This window comes from Dermacentor andersoni, chromosome 10, assembly GCF_023375885.2.
Source record: "Dermacentor andersoni chromosome 10, qqDerAnde1_hic_scaffold, whole genome shotgun sequence".
Classification (NCBI taxonomy): Eukaryota; Metazoa; Arthropoda; class Arachnida; order Ixodida; family Ixodidae; genus Dermacentor; species Dermacentor andersoni.
In genome coordinates this window covers 83,972,594-83,996,535 of record NC_092823.1, presented here as the reverse complement: position 1 = coordinate 83,996,535, position 23,942 = coordinate 83,972,594, and the positions used below count along the sequence as shown (strand labels likewise).

General features: G+C 44.0%; 1 long non-coding RNA gene across 1 annotated transcript in view; it reads right to left on the bottom strand.

Moving 5' to 3' along the window:
• Positions 1 to 1,569: 1,569 nt before the first annotated feature.
• Positions 1,570 to 23,942, bottom strand: part of LOC140213537 (uncharacterized) — a 38,119-nt gene continuing 15,746 nt past the window's right edge. The window contains exon 3 of the long non-coding RNA XR_011890397.1: positions 1,570 to 1,676. This is a non-coding gene — a long non-coding RNA (uncharacterized lncRNA). The remainder of the gene's footprint in view (positions 1,677 to 23,942) is intronic.

Below are 23,942 nucleotides of genomic sequence, written 5' to 3'. Positions count from 1 at the left end.
ACCGCTTGAGAAAAGCGGCGTGCTCTGTGCGCCGAAACACCGTGTGCAACCACAAGGCGAGTTGGATGCTTGCGAGGGCATTGGCTGGGCTGACGGCGCTGCGAACGCAAGAGTGGTAGTATTTGTTTTAACGGCACGGTCTTGTTGCTGTTTCGCGTCTACAGCATGGTCCACGCGGCAGGTTCACCGCATGGGCGCACCTCTGACCTCAGCAGGTTCACTGAATCATGGAGAGGGCAACCTGACTTTTCGCTTGATAACTGCTTAGCAGGGTAAAATTGCTGTCGATAGGTTCACCTTTTATGAAAGTAATTTCCCGTGCTCCTGGCGGAAGGGTCCGTGATATGGCTACAATGCGTCGAACTTACGGCACACATTGATGACGTTAACCTAAAGCTAACAAAGCTAAGTTTAGCAGTTTAAGATACGGCAACTCTAACAGACAACGAGACGTCAGGCCAGACAGCAGAAATTATTGTCCATGCAGCATCGCGATTATGCACGCCAAGATATAACATTATCCGTAACAACAAAACATTTCTCAGGGCCTCTCTTACTACGGTAAACGAGGCCGATTCGTCAAAATAAAAAGGAAGCAATCAATTATTCTAGCATCCTTAAGAGTTGGTGCATAATAACATTATCAGAATAGTACGTAGGCCAAGCGCCTAAGCTAAGGAGAGGTCAACTGGCTTTTCAATAGGCCGGACATACATAAGAGTTGGTGAATTCTCATCTTCAAGCATGGCTCTTGATGAAAGAAAAAAAGATGCAAAAATGTGGTAAAGACGGCAGCTTGCCTTTGCATGCGAACGTCACCAATCTAAGTCCTACCATTAAAACACAGACAAGAACGCGATACAAACTTCAATGCTCAGAACATAGCAATTATTTTTTTTTCTGAAAGCACAGCAGTAAGATCGGCACTTCATTACGCGTACCAGTTATATTTGTCTCCAATTTCAATTTGCAGCTTCGCTTTCCTAGTTTTAACTAAACTGACTTTAAGGCTCTTTGTCTAAATTTCAGCCCTACAATCTGCTTGCGCCAGTTTCAATAAAGAAGAGATGCTCAAAGAAGTAAAAAAGATGGCCTCTTTTCAAACACGATTCATTAAAATCTCAACTTAAGAAGGGCGATCCTTCATAGCCCTGTAATTTCTTTCTTTTTTCCTCTTTCATGGCGTTCATAAAAAAAAAACACATACAGAGGACACCAGACTTCAAGCACTGCCCTTTTCTTAACATCCTCTCTACAGGTAGCTACGTTTTGCCCAGAATTTAGTTTCTAAGAATAAAGAAAAAAACGCTCCTAAGAGTTTTTTCCTTTACATTTTTTTTTCGGCAGCCCGCGCGCACTATTTTCTTACTCAGTAGCGCACACACAAGATGGCCACTTCCGGCGCTATCTCGGTCGCCCGCAGAAAAGGTTGTGTCCAGATCGATTTCAACTCGCCTTTCTCTCAGACTCTGTCATCCTAGTTTGTTCTTCGCCTCCACTTTGAAATTGCGGCGGCAGCTTTCTAAGTGCGTGCCCTTCATGAATTGGGACCTCACAAGACACTCTGAGGAGGAGGAGCAGGAAATAACTTTATTGAGAGAAAAAAAAAAAAAGGAACGCATGCCGGCTAGTCTTGCTGCTTGGGCTTCAGAGGGACCCTCAGTCCAGGGCTAGATCTAAGAGGAAGATACACGAAAAAAAAAAAGAAGCGAACGAGTAATTGCCGTCTCGAAATAATATTCCAAAGCCGTGGAAGAAACTATAAAGAAAAATATGATAACAAAAAAAAGCTTGCTGCGTAGTTCTTGAAAGCTTCAACAATAATGTGTTCTGCTTTTTTTTTCCTTGTCTGCACCTACAAACATAAATGGACAAAAAAATACGAAAACGTGAAACACGCTTTCTTTTTTCACTCAGCCCCAAATTGCACGATTGTGCTGTTGCTTCGTGTTCGGTAATTGCGTATTTCACTGAAATATTTCTTGCTGCGGCGCCTACGGAAATAGATGAAGGCTCAGCCTCCAAAGAACTTGAGCTGAGAAAAAGAAACTAAGGAAAAACTGCAGTTTCTCTCTCGCTGCATGCAAGCGCTTATTTTCGGGCACTGTCGGCGCTCTCTGGGGATACGTTTTTGTTTTGCTTCGTCTTCCAAACATGGCCACTTGATTTCTTGTTTCGTTTCTGACCCTTACCCGGATCATTTCACCGCGCCGCTGGAGTGAAGAACAGTCTCGGCGATAAGGCCCCGAAAGAGAGCAACTCTCCCATTAAGGAGCAGGCGGAAAAGCGGGGGAAAAGCCCGTGTGAAAAGCGCGAACCTCGGAGGACGAAAATAATTCTCGGTGGTCAAATGACAATGGTATTTTTGCGATACAGGCAAATGAGTTCCAACAAGCTTTATCTGTTACATTTTTATCAAAGTGCTTTTCTTTTTGCACGACACCGCTGTAGCTTTATCTCCTTCAGGCGGTGTGTGCACGGTGATATGGTACAGAAAAAGAAAATAATTATATGAGAATAATCATATTTAAAACGCGGTGCGTGCATCTTTAAACACTTCGACCTGTGCTATTATGTGAATAAATTGATTTAGTAAGACGAGTTCTGGGTCTTTGCTCTCCGTGTCATAGTGCTGTCCGTAGTAGTGGGTTCACCTTCGTATTGCTGTTCTTCTCAAAATGATTTACACCATGCACACTTTTCAAGTGAATGGATACGTGCTTTCGCAGTGTTCTGTGTATCAAAATAGTTCATCATGTTAGACTAAGATTCTTCAACATAAATATCGCAAGGAATCCACATTGATTAACTGTGACGAAGCTCACTGCACAATTGAAAATTCTTAATTCGTACTGTAGCTGCACGCTTTTCATAATTCTGAACATGAAGTTTGCACATTTTTAGTGCACACAATTACTTGTGGCCTGAAGATGTCATTGGAATCTTTACAAGGCGTTGTCAGCCGTTTTGTTTCGGATTCCCCATAGCACACCGTCACTATCGCAAGCCGTCGCATTGGTAGAATTTGGTGCACACATATTGCACTGCCTGTAGCGCTTCGTTGCCATTTGCCTAAGTGAAATTGTGCAACTACGAAGAATAGCGATTCATGAAAGAAAATATCACTAGCCATTTACCTATAATTGCTGAATAAAGCTACACCCTTCAACAAACAAGGAACACACCAGCAACTCCTAACACAGAGCCAACATTTTCGAAGTCAATACCGTAGATGCAATGATGCCTGCGTTTTCTTTTCTGGAGGGAGAGCAAAGCGTTACTAGAGACAGTAAGCGACTCTCGCTGTGTGATATTGAAGTAATAGGTGAATAATGCATGGCTTTATTTTATAGTGATAGCGATTGTACGGACACTTCAGGCGCATTTTTACGTCGCCGTGAATGTTCCGTGTAAAGTCCGAGGGCGATAACATGGTCGGCGAGTGCCGTATGCAGTATGTACGAGTGAAAGCGTGCGAGAGCGAGCCGATGATGGCGGCTGAATCTCGCATGCGCAAGGGTGGAAGGCGAGGAGGAAGCAATGTGCCTTCTGTCGCGCGCAAGGTACTGAGGGGAGGGGAGTGATGGTGTTCTGCTCCGGGGACTGCTCCGTATGGCGCCGCCACGAGCGGCCGCGCACGCAGGTGAATTCTCACTCGCTGCTGCTGCCGTGCTTCCTCACACCAGCGTTTCGACAGCGAGTGTTCGTTGTGATCAAGTGACATGTCTTCACGTTGGCTTGTGCGCGCGTGATATCATGCTTGGTAATTTAGTTAGCAGGCGAATGTTTACAAGTTTATACTGACGATGAAACTACTATCTTTACGTCGTACAGTTGTCTACTGATTTGCTTTCGCAATCGATGCTTCGCCTTTCGGGCCAAATTGTTGCTATTTTTGAAAGTTTATTTTTTTGTGCCTTTACTGAATCTATGCGACTGATTCATAATATGGTACCTCTTTGAATTCCAAAGTTCAAGCCGACTGATAATCAGAAGGTGTTAATTCGAAGAAAAGAAACCTGGGACCAGCTCCAGTTGGTAACTGTTGCACATTTCCAGCGCGTTTCATGAGCACGACAGAAGTGCTTCGAGTAATTTCATGTCGTACAGGAGTCAATTTAATTGAATGCTGGTGTTTTACGAGCCAAACCCCACGATTTGATTATGCGGCACGCCTTAGTGGAGAACTCCGGAATTACTTTAGCCACCAGGGGATCTTTATCGGGACCCCAGTGCACAGGACACGGGCGTTTTTGCACGGGCGTTTTGCATGCTGCTGCCACGGCCAAGATTTCATCCCGTAACCTCGTGCTTAGCAAGGTAACACCACATCCGCTCAGCCACCGCGTCGGGTCATGAATCATTCTCGAGTTCGCTTAAATATGACCGCGTCGTGTTAAGCGAGCTCCCAGTCAGGCTGAGCCAACCCGACGCCATGGTTGCCACCAGTCGGCAGGAAAGAGCGTCTACAGTGCGGACGTCCCAAATCTTTTGATGCTTTTCTATGCAGATGGTATCGGTGGGCGTCACCGACGACTCACCACCGCAGCCTGATGTGTCATCAGACTTTTGCTGCCGCTCGCCCCTGTGCAGTCCAGTGCTACTGACGGAACATTGTTGCCCGGCCACATCGAAGGAAAACCCTTGGAACGTCACCCCACTTCCCGTGGATTCGTCATCGCCATCGTCCCTGAAATGATCGGATCAGCTGCCTTTAAAGACCGGACTCTCATTGTTCTTCTTCAGTGGGCAGGAAAGAGCGGCTACAATGTGGAGGTCCCAAAGATTGCTTTGCTTTTCCATGCAGGTCAGTCCGAGCCCTGCTTTTCAAAACTGTGAGCGATTCAGCAATACTAGCTTGCTGCTCTTTCCATGCCCAAACACCATGTTTCGCATTGTTTGTGACTGTGCGTAAGTCATGAAACTTTTGCTTTTGGGGGGTGGTTGAAAATGAAACCCGGGCCTTCTAACTTCTAACGAGCTTCTTTCTTTTATGAATACCCTTAATGCTAAACTGGGCAAAAATCATGGCGAGGTGCTCTCAGAACATTAAACAGCAAAGGAAATTCAGATGGATCTAGAAATGCAAATGACGGATATGGATGACAGGTTGACATTAGCTGAATAAAAATTAGCAGCATCTGAAAACTGTGCCGAGGTGGAAATTGCGCGAGCAGTAACTGAGGTGGTGGATAGGGAAGCGGCCTGCATTCACAGTCGCTTTGATGAATTTGAAGGTCGGTCAAGGCGCGACAACTTGATATTTTGTGGCTTTACTGATGACCGGACAGAAACGTGGGCTGATTCTGTACAAAAAATGTGAAGGACATAATTTCATCAGCACTCAAAATGGAACTGCCGAATGAGGCCATATCTCGTTCCCACAGACTGGGTACGTCTTCGTCAAATAAATGACATCCGATAATAACAATGTTCACCAGTTTCAAGACAAAAAATGAAATATTTTCCTCAGAATCCCAAATGAAAACGTCAGGCATCACAGTAAATGAAGATTTCTGCATTTCTACCCACACAGCATGCAAAAACAAATCAAGTTGCACAATCTAGTGGTGAACAATTTTCAGCGCGATACAACAAATTGATAATCAAAAAGAAGGCCTATATGTACCACCCTCCTACTAACAGTGTCTGCGCGATCGAGTACAGAATCGAGGCTGATGAATCATACTTGTATCCTTCACAAGCCGTCGTTCCATCTGCTGCGCATAACACTCCTCCCACATAGCTTAACTCGGACACACACCGCCTTGCACTTGATATTAATCTGCTCTTTTCTAACATTCGTAGCGTTCTAAATAAACGTGCTGACACATCTTCCCTAATCGATGCATGCACTGCCGACATTGTCACTTTAACAGAGACTTGGCTATCGTCAAAAATATCCAATAAAGAAGTATCCGAATGCCAACAATATTATTCTATCTATCGTGTGACCGTGGTACTAGATTAGGTGGCGGCGCGCTTATCGCAGTGGTTGACATGCTCAATTCGTTCCACATTCCTCTTTCATCTGGTTTAGAAGCAGTTTGCGCCTGAATTAAAATCAACCACCGTGATGTTATGTTTTGCGCATGTTATAGGCCACCGAGCGCTTCCTCTACGTTTTGAGCTGAACTTCATGACCTGCTTAATGCCACCGTAACAAGGTTTCCACGCCCACCAATTTGCTTAATGGGGGATTTCAGTTACCCCAACATAAACTGGTCCTATCCTGTGCCAACTGTATCCGACTTATCCAGCGATAGCAAGGTATTTCTCAATTTGTGTTTAGATTTCCATCTTACTCAGCTGATTACTCAACTAACTCGAACTACAGCAACCAGTGCTACCATCCCCGACTTAGTTTTGACTACGGCTCCCGATCTCGTTAATTCTTTAAGTATTCTGCCAGGGCTTAGCGATCATTGTTTTATTCATTTCCAGCTTAACGAAACATCAACCGTCGCAATAGCAAACAAAAATACTTTCGAAACTACAGTCAGGCGGACTACGCATTAATGAACACACAACTGTCTCCTCACACGGCTGTCCCACGAATTTTTCTAGTAATTCGTTCTTTAAGCGGACCTGTAACACAAAGCTTCCCATTTCGTGCTCTCGCTGTAGCCCGGGACACGTGTGAAATAATAGTTGCAGATGAATTTTGTGAGCTTATTTCCAGATCTGCTTTTTCATCACAATGTGCAGAATTTGATATTTCAGTAGAGTTGGCTAAGCGAAAAATTACTGCTTGCTACTGGGCCCAACATCCTCAATTAGATCACACTTTCACATTAAGCGAGCTCCAATGTGCAATTGCATCATGTCGCCAAAAGTCCGCTGCTGGGCCGGACGGCATTACGTGCAATATGCTAAGAAACCTCGGACCGACAGGTACAAATGCGCTCTTAGACATCTATAATAACTTATGGATAGAGGAAACTGTACCTGACTCTTGGAAAGTCGCTCGAATCATACCAACTTTAAAACCTGGTAAGACGCCCTTGTGCCTTGAATCCTTCCGCGCCGTTAGTTTGACAAGTTGTTTATGCAAAGTAATGGAGAAAATGATTGACGCGCGACTTCAATGGTGGTGTAATGAAACGAAGGTGTTGTCCAACTACTTAGTAGGTTTTAGAAAACATAGATGCACAATGGATGCAATATTAGATATAGTAACCTGTGTGGAGCACGAGCGTGCACGTGGAAACATGACTATAGCAGTATTCCTAGACATCAAGAGGGCATTTGACACCGTTAGTCACGTTCATGTTCTGCTAAGCATGTTGGAACTTGGTCTGTCTGGCAGGTCCTTGCGATGGATGTCTGAATTTCTATCAGGTCGCAAAATATTTGTTCAGACGGGTGAAGGAAAGAGTGCTGAACATATTGTCAAACAGGGAGTACCACAGGGAAGCGTACTCAGCCCCTTCCTTTTTAACTGCGTCATGGCTGATTTAACGCAAAGACTGCCATCACAGTTAAAGTTTTCACTGTATGCAGATGATGTGTGTATTTGGACATCTGGGTCTAAAGCTCAACTACTCCAGATGGCATTGCAAGACGGCATAAATATCAACCAATTTTTGAGAGAAAGAGGAATGGTACTATCACACGCAAAGACTGCTGCATTGCCCTTCACTCGGAGGCAGTTAAAAAATTTCACTCTTAATCTGGAAGGACACCCTCTAATGATTGTCACACAGCATCGATTTCTTGGTATAATACTTGATAGGCAGCTATCCTGGGCACCCCACTTAAAAAAACTCGAAAACGAGGTCAATGCCATAGTGACTGTACTTCGCAGACTTGCAGGCACATCATGGGGCGGATCAGTATCGTCCATGCTGACTGTTTACAATGCATTAATACGACAAAAAATTGCATATTCCGCGCCCATCTTACACGGACTTTCCCACACGTCAGAAGAAAGACTTCAAAGACTTTTAGCTAGAGGACTACGCCTATGTCTAGGAGTTCCACGAGCGACTTCGAGTTCTCTTGTAGTAGCTGAGGCTCGCCAATCACCATTTCCAGTTATGCGAGCTACAGAAACATGCCGGCATTATTTCCGTCTTCAAACCCAGCATAAAAACCACCCATTGGCTCTAGACATAATGAAACGAGATAGAAGTTATGTTCATATAGAAATTCAAAAAAATCTTCACATATTGCCAGGAAATGAATTTTGGAACTCAGACATCGAATATCCTCCATGGCTGCTTACAGTTCCAAAAATCGAATTGTCAGTAGAAGGGATATTCAGCAAAAGAGACATGTTCATTCAAGCTGCTCAACAACTAGCACTATACCAGATATATATGCGGTATTCAGGATACACACACGTCTATACAGAGACGGCTCCAGTACAGCAACCTCTTCAACTTCATCATTCATTATACCGCACCTCAACAAACAAGAATCATTTAAGTTATCTCGTGCGACTTCGTCCACAACGGCTGAACTGTTCGCAATCCTATGTGCGGTAAAATTTATATTGTCAGTAACAGAAGCGCAAAAATGGGTAATTTTCAGCGATTCACAGGCGGCTCTAACATCACTCTGCAGCACAAAGGGGAAAACATTCAGCGACAGTATAAAATATGAAACACTTAAAAACCTCACAAAGGCAAGCGAAGCGAAACATGCAATAGCATTCCAGTGGATACCAGGGCATTGCAACATTCCTGGCAACACAGCAGCCGATGAAGCAGCACGACAAGCGCACCTGAAAGATGATACGGCTTCGCTCCCAATATCAAAGAATGAATTACGCTGCATTATAAGGACAACGTCTTTCAACATGTCTAGAAACACTTGGTTTGACCAGAATTCTAAGAGCTCTGACTTATATCATATTGATCCATTTATTGAATTCAAATTTTCATTGTCATTAGATAGAACTATGGAAAGGCTTATTCATCGATTAAAGCTAGGCACTGCCTACACAAAGCATTTCTTACACAGAATTGGCCGAGCGGAAACCCCCGAATGTGATTGTGGATATGTAGATGAAGATATATATCACCTCCTTCTAGATTGCCCACATCACGACACACCAAGATGCCGACTTAAATCAGCGCTAAGTAAATGAGACCGCGGACCTTTCAGTTTAAGGAAACTTTTGGGCCCTTGGCCAACAACGGCCTTGCAGAAGAGCGCTTTAAAAGCACTAAAGACTTTTTTTGAAGACAGCGGCATCGCTGGACGTTATTAGTGCTTTCATTGTTCTGTTCATTTCAATGTGACTAAATATCCATCTGTTTGGGAATTATGTTATGTTTACTGCTCTGTTGTGACTCTATGTGCTAATATATTTACACGATGTATATACCACCCGCTGACTAGACAATGTGTTATTAGGCGACAGTATCGTTTGTACTTTTGAGACTTTCGACTACATAAGTGTGGAGACATTTGCCATGTATATTGTATGTATATCGTTTGTACTTTTGAGACTTTCGACTACATAGGTGTGGAGACATTTGCCATAGTCTTCCCGTGGAAACGTTGCTTTATAAGTCCTGGTGCTTGTGTGAAATGATTATTTGATATGTAACCGTGAACCCTGAATGATGTATGACGGAACCACCCAAGAGATAAGGAGTAGCCGGCGCCTTAAATTGCGCGCCAACATCTCCTTATATCATATCAATAAAAAAAAAGACACACAACTTGAAGCTTTTTTTAGAACAATTTATGCCGCAAATTTACACACGGAGCGTTGAACGGAACTGGTCTCTTCTTAAAAATAAAGTTAATGAATTAGTACAAAAATACATACCCCTCAGAGTTGTTCGGTGTAACCATCGTTCAGCGTGGTTTAATGCATCTCTGAAACGTATCTTCAACAGGAAGCGGCTATTTCGCCAAGGTAAAAAACGGAATACAACTGATAGCTGGCATGCGTATCAGTAAGTTTCCTCACTGTTTAAAAACGCACTCAAAGAAGCTTAACGCGTTTTTTTTTTACAACACACTTCCACCTCTGCTGAATTAAAATACTAAAAATTTTTCGAAAATTGTCAAGGGTTCCGAATGTAACACAATATCGGTAACTCGTGTAGGTGGTGCTGTTGTTCCGCACAAAGAATGTTCTTCTGTACTTAATGAAGTGTTTTCTAAACCATTTTTGAATAACCTATAGCCCTGTACTTCTCCACCTAAAGTTGGTAAGATGAATTTTCGTCAGAATGGAGCCCTTGTTAATTGATTACGATGGTTTCGTGAACTTGGTTCGTAAATCTAAAATTTCGTCGTCCACAGGAATAGATTACATGAATTCCAAGTTTTTCAGAAATACCGACGTGTACTATTCCATAATTTTGCGCAACACCTTTTCGCAGTCTATTTGGTCGTGCTCCTTACTAAAGGATTTTAAAGTCGCCAAGGTGGTTCCATTATTTAAGTCTGGCGACGTGCATTCACCTTTAAATAACACGCCGATTTCTCTAACAAGTGTGCCGCGAAAAATTCTAGAGCATATAATATACTCTAATTTCATTAACTTCCCAGAAACAAATTCATTCTTTTCATCTTGTCAGCGTGGGTTATCGTTTTCCTGTGATAATCAACCTATTTTATTTACACATGACATCTGTGCCGCTTTGGATAATGGATTTCACACTGACACAATCTTCTTACACTTTTCTAAAGCACTTGATCTCGTCTCTCACCAATTACTTTCTCTAAAATTGAATACACTCAACACTGACGTAATACAATCTCATAGATCGAAAAATTCTTATTCAATGGAACACAATTTGTCTCAGTTAACTGTTTTGACTCTTTGATTTGTCCGATTTGTCCTGCCAGTTCCGGGGTTCCGCAAGGTTCTATTCTCAGACCATGCCTTTTTTTTTCATTTACATGAATGATTTGCTTAACTGTGTAGCGTCCTCCATAAGGTTATTTGCAGATGACTGTCATTTACAGAGTAATATCATCAAATTCTGGCACTAAAATTACAATGTGACCTAGACAAGGTATCTAACGGGTGAGACACTTGGAAAATGCGACTTAACAGCAAAAAGTGTACACTGATGAGGATTTCCCGCAATAGTGCTTCATCTAGCATATCCAATTATCACTTGATGCCCTCTGTACTCGAAGAAGTCACTTCCTATAAATACTGAGGCGTCCACATAACATCTAGTTTTTCCTGGCAAACAGACATTAACGATGTCACTAACAATGCTAACCGCACGCTTGGTTACCTCCGTTGCAACTTCTCTATGGCCTCCGCTAAGTCAAAGCTACTTCTGTACAAAGCACTAATACGTCCTAAGCTTGAATATGCCTCTTCTGTCTGGGACCCTGGCCTAGAAAACTTTACGAATGCAATAGAATATATACAATATCATAGCACACGTTTCGTTCTTACTAACTACTCTCGGACATCAAGAGTAACATCTATGAAGGCTACTTTAGACCTCCAGCTCGTCTCATCCCGTAGGAAGTAAGCACGCATATCACTGCTGCACCAAATCTATTACTAGAATCCCAAATTAAAAAAAGTGAACTTTTCTGCGAACCTGCATACCATCATAAACCATCATTACCAATTGAGCGTTCCACATTGTGACACCGACCTATTTATTTATTCAGTTATCCTAAAACTACCAATGAATGGAATCATCGGCCCGCCTCAATTGTTAACATAACCGATACATCTGCTTTTAGGACTACTATAGGAGAATACTTTCAGTAATCTGCATTTGTTAATCTGCATTTTTTATTTTTTTGTTATTATAACCTGTCGTCTGTACATGTTCTGTATTTCTATAACGCCTTAGCGCCTTGAAGGTACAACAAATAAATAAATAAAGTGTAGTTCAAGCTTACTGAGAGAGCCCGACTAACTTGCATTGCGCGTGTAAACGTGCACGGGTCGGACCAGCAAGCGCTCAGACAGACTTGCATGTTCCTATGTGCCGGCAGGGTGAATGGCATGAGGACAAGGCAAAGATAAGCACTGTGCAGTGCAACCTCATCCGTGGAAAGATAAGCGTCACGAAATAGGGTCATTGAAGACGTCTGCGTAAACCGGAAGCCCCATTCGAACGCGTTGATGGGTCGGCTGGTTGCTGCGTGTCACCATTGTCTAGACCTACCAGAAGCAGGTTCATGTTAACGCGACCACGAGGGGCTCTGTCAGCCTGATTTTCGACTCGACCACGCCCGTCCGGTTCATGTAGACAAAACTAGTCCGTTCCAGCGGTCATATCAGATAAGGAGAAAAAATACAATCACGCGTACACAGTTTTGTTTTTTGAAGGGGCCATGTTTCACCGGACCACCACTGTTATCGATCTTGCCTCTCGACACAAAACGCACCCATACTGCATCCGAAAATTTCCGTATGTTGCCCCAGATTCTGTGGCGAAACAATCTTGTCTAATCAGAGTGCACGCGTAAAGCTCATGCTGTTGTACCTTCTTGAATGTAGCGTGATTCATGTATGAACGGCGCATGGACTGCACTCGTGAGATCAGATTTCGACAACTTATGACTGCGCTCGTGCTACAGTTGTGCTTGGAGTGTTGCTTATTCTTCTGGGCACAAGTTCGCCTGACAGAAACATAAGTTCGTAATCCACAGTTCTGGTACTGACTTGTTCCTCAGCGTCACTACGACTTTACAATATGGTCTCGAAGTTTGTAGAAAAGCAAAGGCAAAACGAAGGTGTTACTAAAATGCTACTCCTCTCTTTAGATTTTCGAACATCTGACTAAATACATTCGTGTACCACTTCCCCCTGTTCTACATTTCACTCGCAAAACGTAGTGATATTAACTAGAACGGCAACGAACATTTCTTCTACTTTACTAACGGCATCTCAAAACTCACTAGTCCCCGGTTGCTAATACGTTTGGATGCCTTCTGTGCTGACCACCTATAACTTCCCAATCGCAGAATGTCTTCTGAAGTAATTTTTTAAAATGCGAATCATATATTGTAGCTTTATTGTTCAGGTAAATAATGATTCTCACATGTAAGATGATCTCCACAAGCCAAGTCAGTCCGAGTCTTCGCCACAGCAGAAACATTATTCGCTTTGCAATTTCACAGAAAATTGACTCTTCGTCCCATTTAAGTATCCAGGATACTGAACTTTGCAAACGCCCTACATATAAGAAATCTAAGCCAGGCAGAAGTGCACTGAAAAATGAAGTCTCGAAGTGATTGACAGTTGTTGAACATGAATATCACTGCATCCGGCGTTTCGGCAATATGAACTGGCTTCCTCAGTACTAACGACTTGCCCTGACGAAGATAAGCTCCCTCTCGAAGCGTTAACTACAGTTTCATTCCCAGTTCAGCCAACGTTAACTACTGTAGAGTCTGATATTCGACGTAATTAAAGTGTTCAATCCGCAACTCCGGCACGCAAGCACTCGTTCACATAGCTTCACGATTTCAATGAGAGCTCCAATCGAAGACTAACGTGCATATGACTGCGCACGATGTTCTCAAGCTATCAGCGGCGCTAACAGTACCATATGGGAAAATGAAAAAAAAAAAAAAAAGATTGCCTCGACGCGGAAGCATATGCAGATTATCTCACGCGTGAGTACTCCAGCTGTCGGTCCAGCCGCGTCTAATTAGCAAGGCGCCTAACCTAGCCACGATATAGTTGACTTTTTTTTATTCCGATCACAGCTCTAGTCTGCCAGAGAAGTTCGATGACGGCCAGTACATGTTTGCCTTCGTTATGCCTTGTTAGTGCTTCATACTGCAGGCGTAACGCGGCAAAATATGCAGCTCGACAGAGGCCGGTTTGCGATAATTACGCTAACCACATACCGGTCAAGAGATGCCGGGCCGCAGCAGCAGTTTTCAGTCACGCCCTAGAGCGACATTACGGTTTTGATCATCTTACTGAACTATTCTGTGTCCATAGTTCCTTTCTTTCTTTTTTGCGCGTAGCGAGATGAATCTGACAAAACAGCTACCCCAGCTGCGCCGCTAGAATTTATTGGAGACCTCGACACATGCCGAGTGATGTCAAAGGTACTTCGTTCGAACGGGGAATCCAGTTGGTCGCAGAGAGAGAAGAATATAATCACAAAAGTATCGCTGCACCGCCACGTCGCAAAACAGTGTGCGTTTGCTCCGACTGGCCGTATCTAAGAGAAATCTCTGACGTTCGCAACACTGTGTATTGACGTCAGGATGCCGGTTGCTCCCAGGTACGAACGGGTTACCGACGCGTTATTTCGTTCCATTTCATTTCGTTTACTTTCTCTCACAGCCCAGGCTTTACATAGAGGAGGGGGTGGTATGAAAACAAAAATTAACACACAGTTTAGCAGCGCAGTAGGGTTACAACAAGATCTCAACACGTGCTTTTTTTTTATTTTTTTGGCATTGACGACTGAAACGATGGAAGCGGGAAGGTGGTTCCAGTCGGCGCTTTCTGCAGTAATGAAGGAACTAAAATGAAAGTTAATGCGGCAACATGGCAGGTCAACCTTGAACTAATGATCGTTTCTGTAAGCAATGCACAATGGTGGTAAATAGAGAGTCGCTTAAAGTAGCATTGTAGTGATAGAATTTTATGAAATAGAGACGAAACATTTTACGACGAAGTGACAGGTCAAGCAAACCAAAATTGGACTTCATTAAAATTACACTTACTCCATATACGCAAGTAGTTAAATAAAGTAAATCGTGCTGCACGCTTCTGAATGGCTTCTATGTTGAGATTAAAGGAACTGCTACGAGGATCCCAGATTGAAAATGCATATTCAAGCTTGGACCTAATTAGTGTACTATAAAGCAAAAGATTCTGGTTGGTTTAAGCTGAAATAAAATTATGTTTAAAATAATCAAGCACACCACTAGCATTACTAGTTATGTGGCCAATACGAGTTCGCCAGGGAACGTTCTGAGAAATATAAATTTGAAAGTGAAAACCTGAGTTAGGGTAACGTTATACAAGAGAATTGGTACACTGCGTGTTTTTAAAAGTATAGCGAATAGCGCTCATTGTCTCACATTTAATAATATTGGTTTTCATTAATCAACTCCCTGAACGTATATATATATATATATATATATATATATATATATATATAAGGGTAATTCCTCGCCATATAAACCAACGCTTTTCCGACCGTCAGACATGAAGATGAAAAAACTTCCACATCTTTGTTGACGTTCGACACTCATTCTCCACGTTTGTATTTCTGGTCATTGTGGCATTTTGGCGAATGTTTATTGTTCGCGCGCAGCTGAGCTGCAAGGCACGAATCAACATCTTTTTTTTTTCAAAGGCATGTTGTATGATCTGTACATTCAGGTAGTGTGTATGGCAAGACATTTAACTGTTGCGATGACGAAAATAGGCAATCTTTCATATATTTGAATACTTTGAGTGCTTTTGGCACTAGTAAAAGTGAGTTATTTGCAAAGTTTGGAAGGTTTTCTCGGAACGCAGGAATATCCTGCAGGCAAAAATAAAGTTGTCTCCAATCCAATCCAATCCAGAAGGCACAAATTAAATATAGAATGGTAGCCCGGTAGACATATTAGAGCCGAAAAAAGGATGTTTGAAGGATTTAAGGTTCGGTAGATCGTAGGAAAAGTTACTGTAATGCTAAATCTTTCTTCTTTTGCAAAAAAACTTCGTTTTTAAGGTAAGAAAAGTTGTTTTGGTGGTCAGCCTAAAAATATGTGTCATACATCGATAGATAGAGCTACATGTCTGCTATACATGGGAGAAGTTATAAAAAGGCATTATTTTCCTAATTCGAAAAATTACTTTTTAAATCGTTCGCGCGTGGATCATGCAGACAGCATAAATATATAAATCATTGCCCTCCAGCAAGGAGGGATTGCTAATAAAATATGCACGAGAAATCATTCAACAAATTGTGACTGGCTTTCTTTTATCGATACGAAGACAAGCGAAATTAAGCGCCGTGGCTACTACCCAACACAGTTCTGCTTGGGCCAAGCAATTGCCTGCAGTATTCTGAAATAAATGAATAAATAAATAAATAAATAAATAAAATTTTGTTTTGTTCAAGAATGCGACAAGTGCATGTCACCTACGTCTGAGGACATTATCCTGAACCGCGCACATATGAATTTTATTGCCAAGCATGATGTGGCTGTCGAACAGTGGTCACGCCCAACACCATAAGGTTTTGTTCACGCTCGTCTAGATTTACAGCTGCAATTATGAAGACGTTTTCTACTTGCATCATCTTATGACTGCCATCGTGCTCCATGGAGCAGGGTACAAAGTGCCGTACTCCCTGTATATCCCACTGCATTGCATGTCGCAGTGGGCGCTAGACCGTAAAGCTATTCCAAACTTTTCTGTTCCAATTCTGCAATCAGCCCTCCACGATTGGTAAAAGAAATTTTGGGGCCACCACCCAATGCGCCTTTCTGTCACGCGACGTCACGAAAACCGCGAAAACTCCCCATCGAATATGATATGCGCACGATGATTATGCATGATTAGACTGAACGAAAGAAAAGTAATAATTTCTGATTAGATACCTTTCTCGCCATTAGCGAAAAAGGCGTTCTTTGAACGATTGCTATTGGTGAAACTTTTTTGGGCTGCACCGACTTTGCCTGTCTGTCACGCGACGTCACAAAACTGCGAAAACTCACCACGTCAAATTGATGTGTACTCATTAAAATCTTATTAATATGGCGAACAAATCTGAAAGGACCCGCCGTGGTTGCTAAGTGGCGGTGGTGTTGGGCTGCTGAGCATGAGGTCGCGGGATCGAATCCCTGCCACGGCAGCCGCATTCCGATGGGGGCGAAATGCGAGCACACCCGTGTTCTTACATTTAGGTGTACGTTAAAGAACCCCAGGTGGTAATCTCCTGAGTCCTCCACTACGGCGTGCCTCATAATCCGAAAGTGGTTTTGGCACGTAAGACCCCATAATTATAATTTTTTTTATTTAATGGCTACTCAAATCCAAATATTCATGAAAAAGAAAATCATACATAAAGAGTATGTATTTCTCATTTGTTTCCATTTGTGTACTGACGATGCCACCCGCATAGGTGGCGAAACGTCTATGTTTTTGTTATTTTATTGTTCAGTAAAGCCAGTGAAAACATGACGTTGAAATACCAAATATTCATATTTATAAACTGCGTGAAACGTAGCTTTACACTGTGCAGGACTCCCTGACGAAATTAACACATCCAGATATTCCATGTGTAATGTCTTTGTGGTTAGCCTGGGACACACAAAGCACACACCACACTGCGTTTGAGCGGTCGTCTCTTGGCGGTAAAACGCAGACTACAACATGATTTCTCTGTCATGTGCGTTGAATGCGAGGCCAACTTTGTCGCCTGCATCTATGGCCGGCAAGCTTTGGAGCACGTCGGAGAAATTCCAGTGCTACCACAAAAGTTGATAAAATATTTCTCGGGTTTAAAAAATAACACATTTTTATAACTCCTCACAGGCACAGCAGACATGTACTGTTACCTAACGATGTATTACATGTATTTTTAGACCGACCACTATGGATGGATGGATACAACTTTCTTGTATGCCCGGCAAGGTTTAACGCGACCCGCGCTCAGGTCTCCCACGGAGGAACGTCAAGGCCCTGCCTCAACGCCGCTTCACGGGCTTGCTGGACTGCCCACATCTGAATTCCGAGGTCTGAGCTGCGCAGAGCGGTGGCCCACCTCGACGACAGGGTCTTCGGAGTAACTGCCATCCCTTCTATAACTACATTGCACTCCCACAGCATGTGTTTGAGTGTTGCTGGTCCTTCCTGGCACAATTTGCACGTGTCGTCCTGTTGCTTATCTGGGAAGATACGTTTGAGACGGAATAGATTAGGGAACGTGTTTGTCTGTAGTTGTCGCCAGGCTACGGCCTGCCTCCTGTTCAATTTGGGACTCGGCGGTGGGTATATCCTTCTGGCGTTCAAATATGCACTGGTGATGTCGTTGTATCTGGTGAGCCTGTCCCGTTCTGCTCGAGAAGCGTTCGCTATCGTGCGAGAGGCGTTGCCCTGTTCGGCGCGGCGGGTCATGTCTCGCGCCGTCCGGTGCGCCGTCTCGTTTAGGTTCGGGAGCGCATCGCCTTCCGTGGTGACGTGCGCGGGGAACCATAGCTCGCGGTTTTGGATCTGCCCGCTTTGGCCAGAATGGACAGGGCTTCCTTGGAAATTCGACCTTTGGCATAATTCTTTATTGCCGTTTGCGAGTCACTGAGTACAACTTCGCATTCCTGTTCTGTGAGGGCCAGCGCAATCGCTACTTCCTCCGCTATTTCCGAGTGTTTGGTGTATACACTGCATGCGGTTCTGATTTTTGACTCTGCGTCTATGACTACGGCGGCGTATGTTTGGCCGTTCGCATATTCGGCTGCGTCGACAAAGCGCGCGTTTCTCTCCCTGCCGAATGAACAGAGCAGAGCCTCGGCTCTTGCCTTTCTTCTACCTCGGTTGTAATCGGGGTGCACGTTTCTTGGGATGGTTGCCACCGTAATGGTCTCTCTGATTTTGTTGGGGATTTGCATTTTCTGGCCGTGCTGGTTGTGGTACGTTATGCCGAGCGTGTTCATAATGTGTCTTCCCGTCGTGGTGGTCGACAGGCGTTCGAGCTGCGAGATGCGTTGTGCTTCGGCTATTTCTTCTATGGTGTTGTATATGCCCAGCTGAGTCAGGAGCTCGGTACTTGTCGATTCCGGTAGGCCCAGGGCTATCTTGTACGTTTTCCTTATGAGCGTGTTAATCTTGTTCTTTTCCGCGACGTACCAGTTGTGGTAGGCGGCTACATAGGCGATGTGGCTGATAACGAATGAGTGGATCAGTCGAATGACGTTGTCTTCCTTCATGCCCGCGTGTCTATTGGTTATTCTCTTTATGAGTCTCGTGGCGCTGATGACTTTGCCGTTGATCTTCTTCACGGTTTCACCGTTAGCTCCGTTGGCCTCAATGACCATTCCGAGGATTTTAATCTTGTTTACTTTGGGGATTGCGTTTCCGTCTTGGGTGTACAGGCCGATTTCCTCGTACTCCCGGGGTCCTGTGTAGCTCTTTGGTGGCATGCCTCTGCGCGTGGGCCGGTAAAGGAGTAGTTCGGACTTGCTCGGGGAGCATTTGAGGCCCGTTCCTTCGAGGTACTCTTCCACTTTGTGAATGGCCGTTTGTAGTGCGTGTTCAATTTGCCCATCACTGCCGCGGTCTGCCCATATCGTTATATCATCTGCGTATATAGCGTGGTGGATTCGTTCGATTTCACGTAGTTTGCTGGGGAGACCCAGCATGACTAAGTTGAAAACTTAGTCATGCTTAGTCATACTAAGGATACTTTTTTTTACCTTGAACACAAAGTTTTAAATACAACGAAATAAATACGCGTCTAAGCAATAATCACTCCCCGTTGCCTGGCTATCGAAAAGAAAGAAGCACTCTCTCATGGATGCGGGGGTGTTTGCTTGTCTATACGTCTAGCATGCGGCTTTACATGACTAGCGGACATATGAAGTGAAGCACTCATACATTTCACACATGCACACAAGCAATATACACAAGTGCTCGCACTAACAAGCTATAATACTGCCTGGCCGAGAATACGGTCTTCGTACCGCGGTGAGCAAGGTCTATGTACATGGCGCAAAAAAGCAGGTGCAACTTACATTTTAGGGTAAAATAGATGGTGCATAGTTTTTATTATCGAGACGGACGCGAACTAATGCTAAGAATATGGCAGAAAAACGCGTCACTCACAACTCAATTTAACATCTGTACAACCGAGCACTTCTCGAAGGAGTGGCGTTGTTTTCATGATCACCCAAACAGTGATTAGGAATTATGTTTTTCAACGCCGATCGATTGTTATTTACATACCACTTCTTGGCTAATGAAGCAGAGGCCGAATTCCGCTACGATACATTCTTTGTTTGCTACTCCCGACGCGTTGCGGTACCCCGTTGACTATGACATTGCGCTGTGGAGCTCCAGGTCGGGGCTTCGATGGTGGCAGCGGAGGGCGTATTTCGAGGGAGGCGAATTGCAAAAAAAAAGGTCGTCTGCATAAAGTTACGCGCCCTTTGAAGAATCCTAACTTGTCAAAACTATTCGAGCGCTATCTCATTAGGGAGTGCCTCATATATCGCTCGTAAACCTCGAGTATTGAATTCTATAAATAATTTATTTGTCATCCCTGATAGTACGGCAGAAAACAGTGCCGCTCTCACCACCGAGAATACATATACTCGGTGCATCGCGAGGAAGATATTGTTATTATTACGTCACGAAAGAAACGCGGTTTATTTAAAAGGAGTCAACGTGAGCCTGAGACGGGGCAAAACGTCCTCGCTTCCTCGTGTTCTCCGCCCACACTTCTTCTTCCACTCATACGCTACATTTACCGTAGTATATCTGCCCTCCTAGACGAAGCCCACCGGGCAAATCAGTTAAGTTCTCGGAGTGAAGGACTTCAGACGAGCGACGTGTACAACCTCAGTCTTGGCGGAGCGTCGTCCAGTTACGTTGAAACGCGCCAGTCGACAGCTTGCCTCACTGAGATTGTCAACAACTACGTACGGGCCTTTACAGCTGGCGAGAACTTTCTGACGCAGGCCATGTTTGCGCACTGGACCCCCCCCCCCCCCCCCACCACAGCAAAACTAGATCACCTGGAGAATAGGTGACATCCCTATAGTGGCTGTCGTACCGTGCTTTTGACGGGCCTTGCGAAGGCACAGTAAGCATGCGGTCCAAGCGTCGAGCCTTTTCAGCGAAACACAGTCTCGCCGATGAAGAGATTGTCGTGGGTTGAGAAAGAAAATGTCGCGCCGAGTGTTTGGCACGGCGGAGGAGCGTAGAGGAGGGAAAATGGGCTGTAGCCAGTAGTTTCGCGTTTTGCACTGTTGAAGGCGTATGTAATAAAGGAGAAAATTTCGTCCCAGTCTTTATGGTCCGACGCGACGTACATGAACAACATGTTTACCAGTGTGCGGTTGGTACACTTGGTCAGCACATTTGTTAGCGGGTGATAACGGTGTCGAATGACGAAAGCTAGAAGCGCACATTCGAAGAAGCTCTTCTAAGACACCTGCAGTAAACTGGCGGCGGCGGTCGCTTATGATGTCTCGAAGAGCGCAGTGATGGAGAATGATCGTGTGCAGCAGAAAAAGAGAAACTTGGCGGGCGGTGGCAGATGGTAAGGCAGCCGTCTCGCAGTACCGGGTCCGATGATCGGCAGCTACGGTGATCCAACTGTTTCCTTTCGATTAGCCGGGAAAGGGACCCATGAGGTCAATTCCAACTTGCTCGAAAGGAGAGCTAGGAGGCGTCAGTGGTTATAGGAGTCTGGCTGGCGTGATAGTTAAGTTCTTTTGGGCCTGACACTGAGCGCAACCGGCCACACACACTCCACTCGACCGACGGATTCGGGGCCAGTAAAACCGCTGTTGGACACGATGAAATGTATGCGCTGCTCCTAGATGTCCGGAGGTAGGATCGTCGTTCATGGCGCGCAGAATAGTGGAGCGTAGTTTCTCCGCAACAACAAGGAGAAAGCGGGCACCAGTGGTTGCGAAATTTTTTTTGTTGAGGAGGTCATCACGAACACAAAAGCCTCGGCTTGTGGAGTCATGCGCCGCGTTGAAAAGCGGCTGTAAGCTGAGGTCTTCTCTGCACTGCTTCTCAAAGGTATCTTTATCAGAAAATGCTGGTGCCAAAGAAGCAATCAGGTGATCACGAAGTGTCCTCTTTAGTGGTATTCTCGAAAGGCAGTCTGCATCAGCGTGTCGGCGACCACTCTTATATAAAACTGTGAAGTTGTATTCCTGGAGACGCAGAGCCCCGCGCACTAGACGGCCAGAGAGATCATGGTGGTTGACAAACCGGCACTACGAATGATGATCCTTGACGATCGTGAATTGACGCCCATACACACACGAGCGGAAACGTTGTACAGCAAAAATGACCGCTGGGCATTCTAGCTCCATAACTCTGTAATAGCGTTCAGGCTTACTTAGCGTGCGACTCACATAAGCAATGATGTGCTCTTTCCGGTCACATCGTTGAACGAGGACTCCACCGACGTTCACGCGACTCGCATCGGTGTGGATCTCTGTCGGTGGTGCTGAGTCGAAATACCGAAATATGGGGCCAGTTGTGAGCAAAAAATTCAATCGACAAAATTGTACCATTATTCATCTCACGCCTTATCGGGCCCAAGACACCCCTTAATACCTTGTGTGCTAGTTCTTTCATGTAGCCTTTGTTCTTACGTGTAGTGTTTCGCCACCGGAAGGTGGTGTTATGAACCAGTTGTCCTGCAGATATAGAAGATGTTGAAGTGTAGAGCGGCCAAGAAAGAGGACGAAGGGAGGTCTATAGACCGCCATTTTTGTTGTTGCTACCCCAATTTTAGTCTCATTTTACACAGTGTAAACAAGCTCCCTTTTCTGTAGATCTTCCCGTAACAATACAATTAGCCTTAATAGCTCTTGCATATTATATTTGCACACAACACATCACTGTTCCACAAAGCATCATTTAGCATTGCGAGAAAAAAATGCGTCATCATGCGCCAAGGACATGTTTGCCGCGCGACGAAAACATAGCTAAAATATAGGGAAACACGAGATGTCACAGAAATGAGTTCGCGATATCCGAGAAGGGCGAGAGATTTTTTTATGCAGAAGCGGAGTTGTTCAAATCCGAGAAACGGCGCTTGCGCAACCGATGCACGAGGCCTTAAATGCGAAGAGCATGAATTCACTTCAGGAAACCTAGTAATCAAAACAACAATTTTGTTTTAGATATCACTCGGTTTCAAAAACGCAAGGTTGTTTTGTAACAACATTATTACATTCTTTACGATAAAAAAATGCATCACACTACCAGTAGCTTTCGTAATTACGCGAACTCCTCAAAATGAGCACCCTAGCAGGCTAAACGATTTTTTTTTTCGCTTGAGCGAGAACATAGGCTTGTTCGAACGGTAGTCGACGATGGGGATGTCAACAAATCTTTGCATTCAGTGAACCATGAAATACCGCCTAACTTAAAAAAGGAGACAGCGCAAAGCACTATATATTCCGAGCTATGGTGAAAACATGGAGGTTTACCTCAACAACAAAAGCAATAATAAATGTCTGTATTATAATTTCGAATGGTGTGCATGAAGTTGCCTGTATTATTATTTACATATACTGCTGTGTCAGTGAGAGACTGCACTATATTTGTTGCTTAAATAGGTAATAAATGAAGGATGACATAGTATACATTAGCGCGCATACAATACACGAAACTGCATACGTGTGCGTGCAAAAGCAGAGCATGTTTGATGTACGCGTAGTTCATAACAAAACAATATTGCGTCTAAATATGTACGTAATGAAGAGCACATATATACATCTCAATAAAAGAAAGAGTACAAAGCCAGGTCCTAGAAGCAATGAGACATGTGGTGTAAATGAGCATCTGGCCCCATCTAACCAGGCTCTTTTTTCCAAAGCTCCAACTTTGAAGAAAGAAAGAAACTGGATGTTCCTTTGGACGGACAATTGACAAATTAAAAGTGGGAAGGCTACTAAGAGCAAAGTTCTGCATATTTCAGACGAATCTTACCTAACCAAAACAGACCATAGATTATTGTTTAACCAGTTGACATAACTATGGCTTCTATACTGAAACCCGATAAACTGAATTGTTCCTTAAGCGGATTTCATTCCATTTTTTGTTTTAACACGAGGAGTCTTCGTAAACAGTTCGACGCTAACGTCAATTTCCTCGCATCGCTAACTAGACCGTTTTCACTAATTGCCATTAGTAAAACTTGGTCATCTGACGACGACAAAAATGTGTGTTGCTTCCCTAACTATAAATCGGAATACTGCAATAGAGTGACGAGCAGTCATTATGGTGCTGCTATATATGTTTCTTCCTATACTGCTTATCGAAGGCATAACCTATCCTT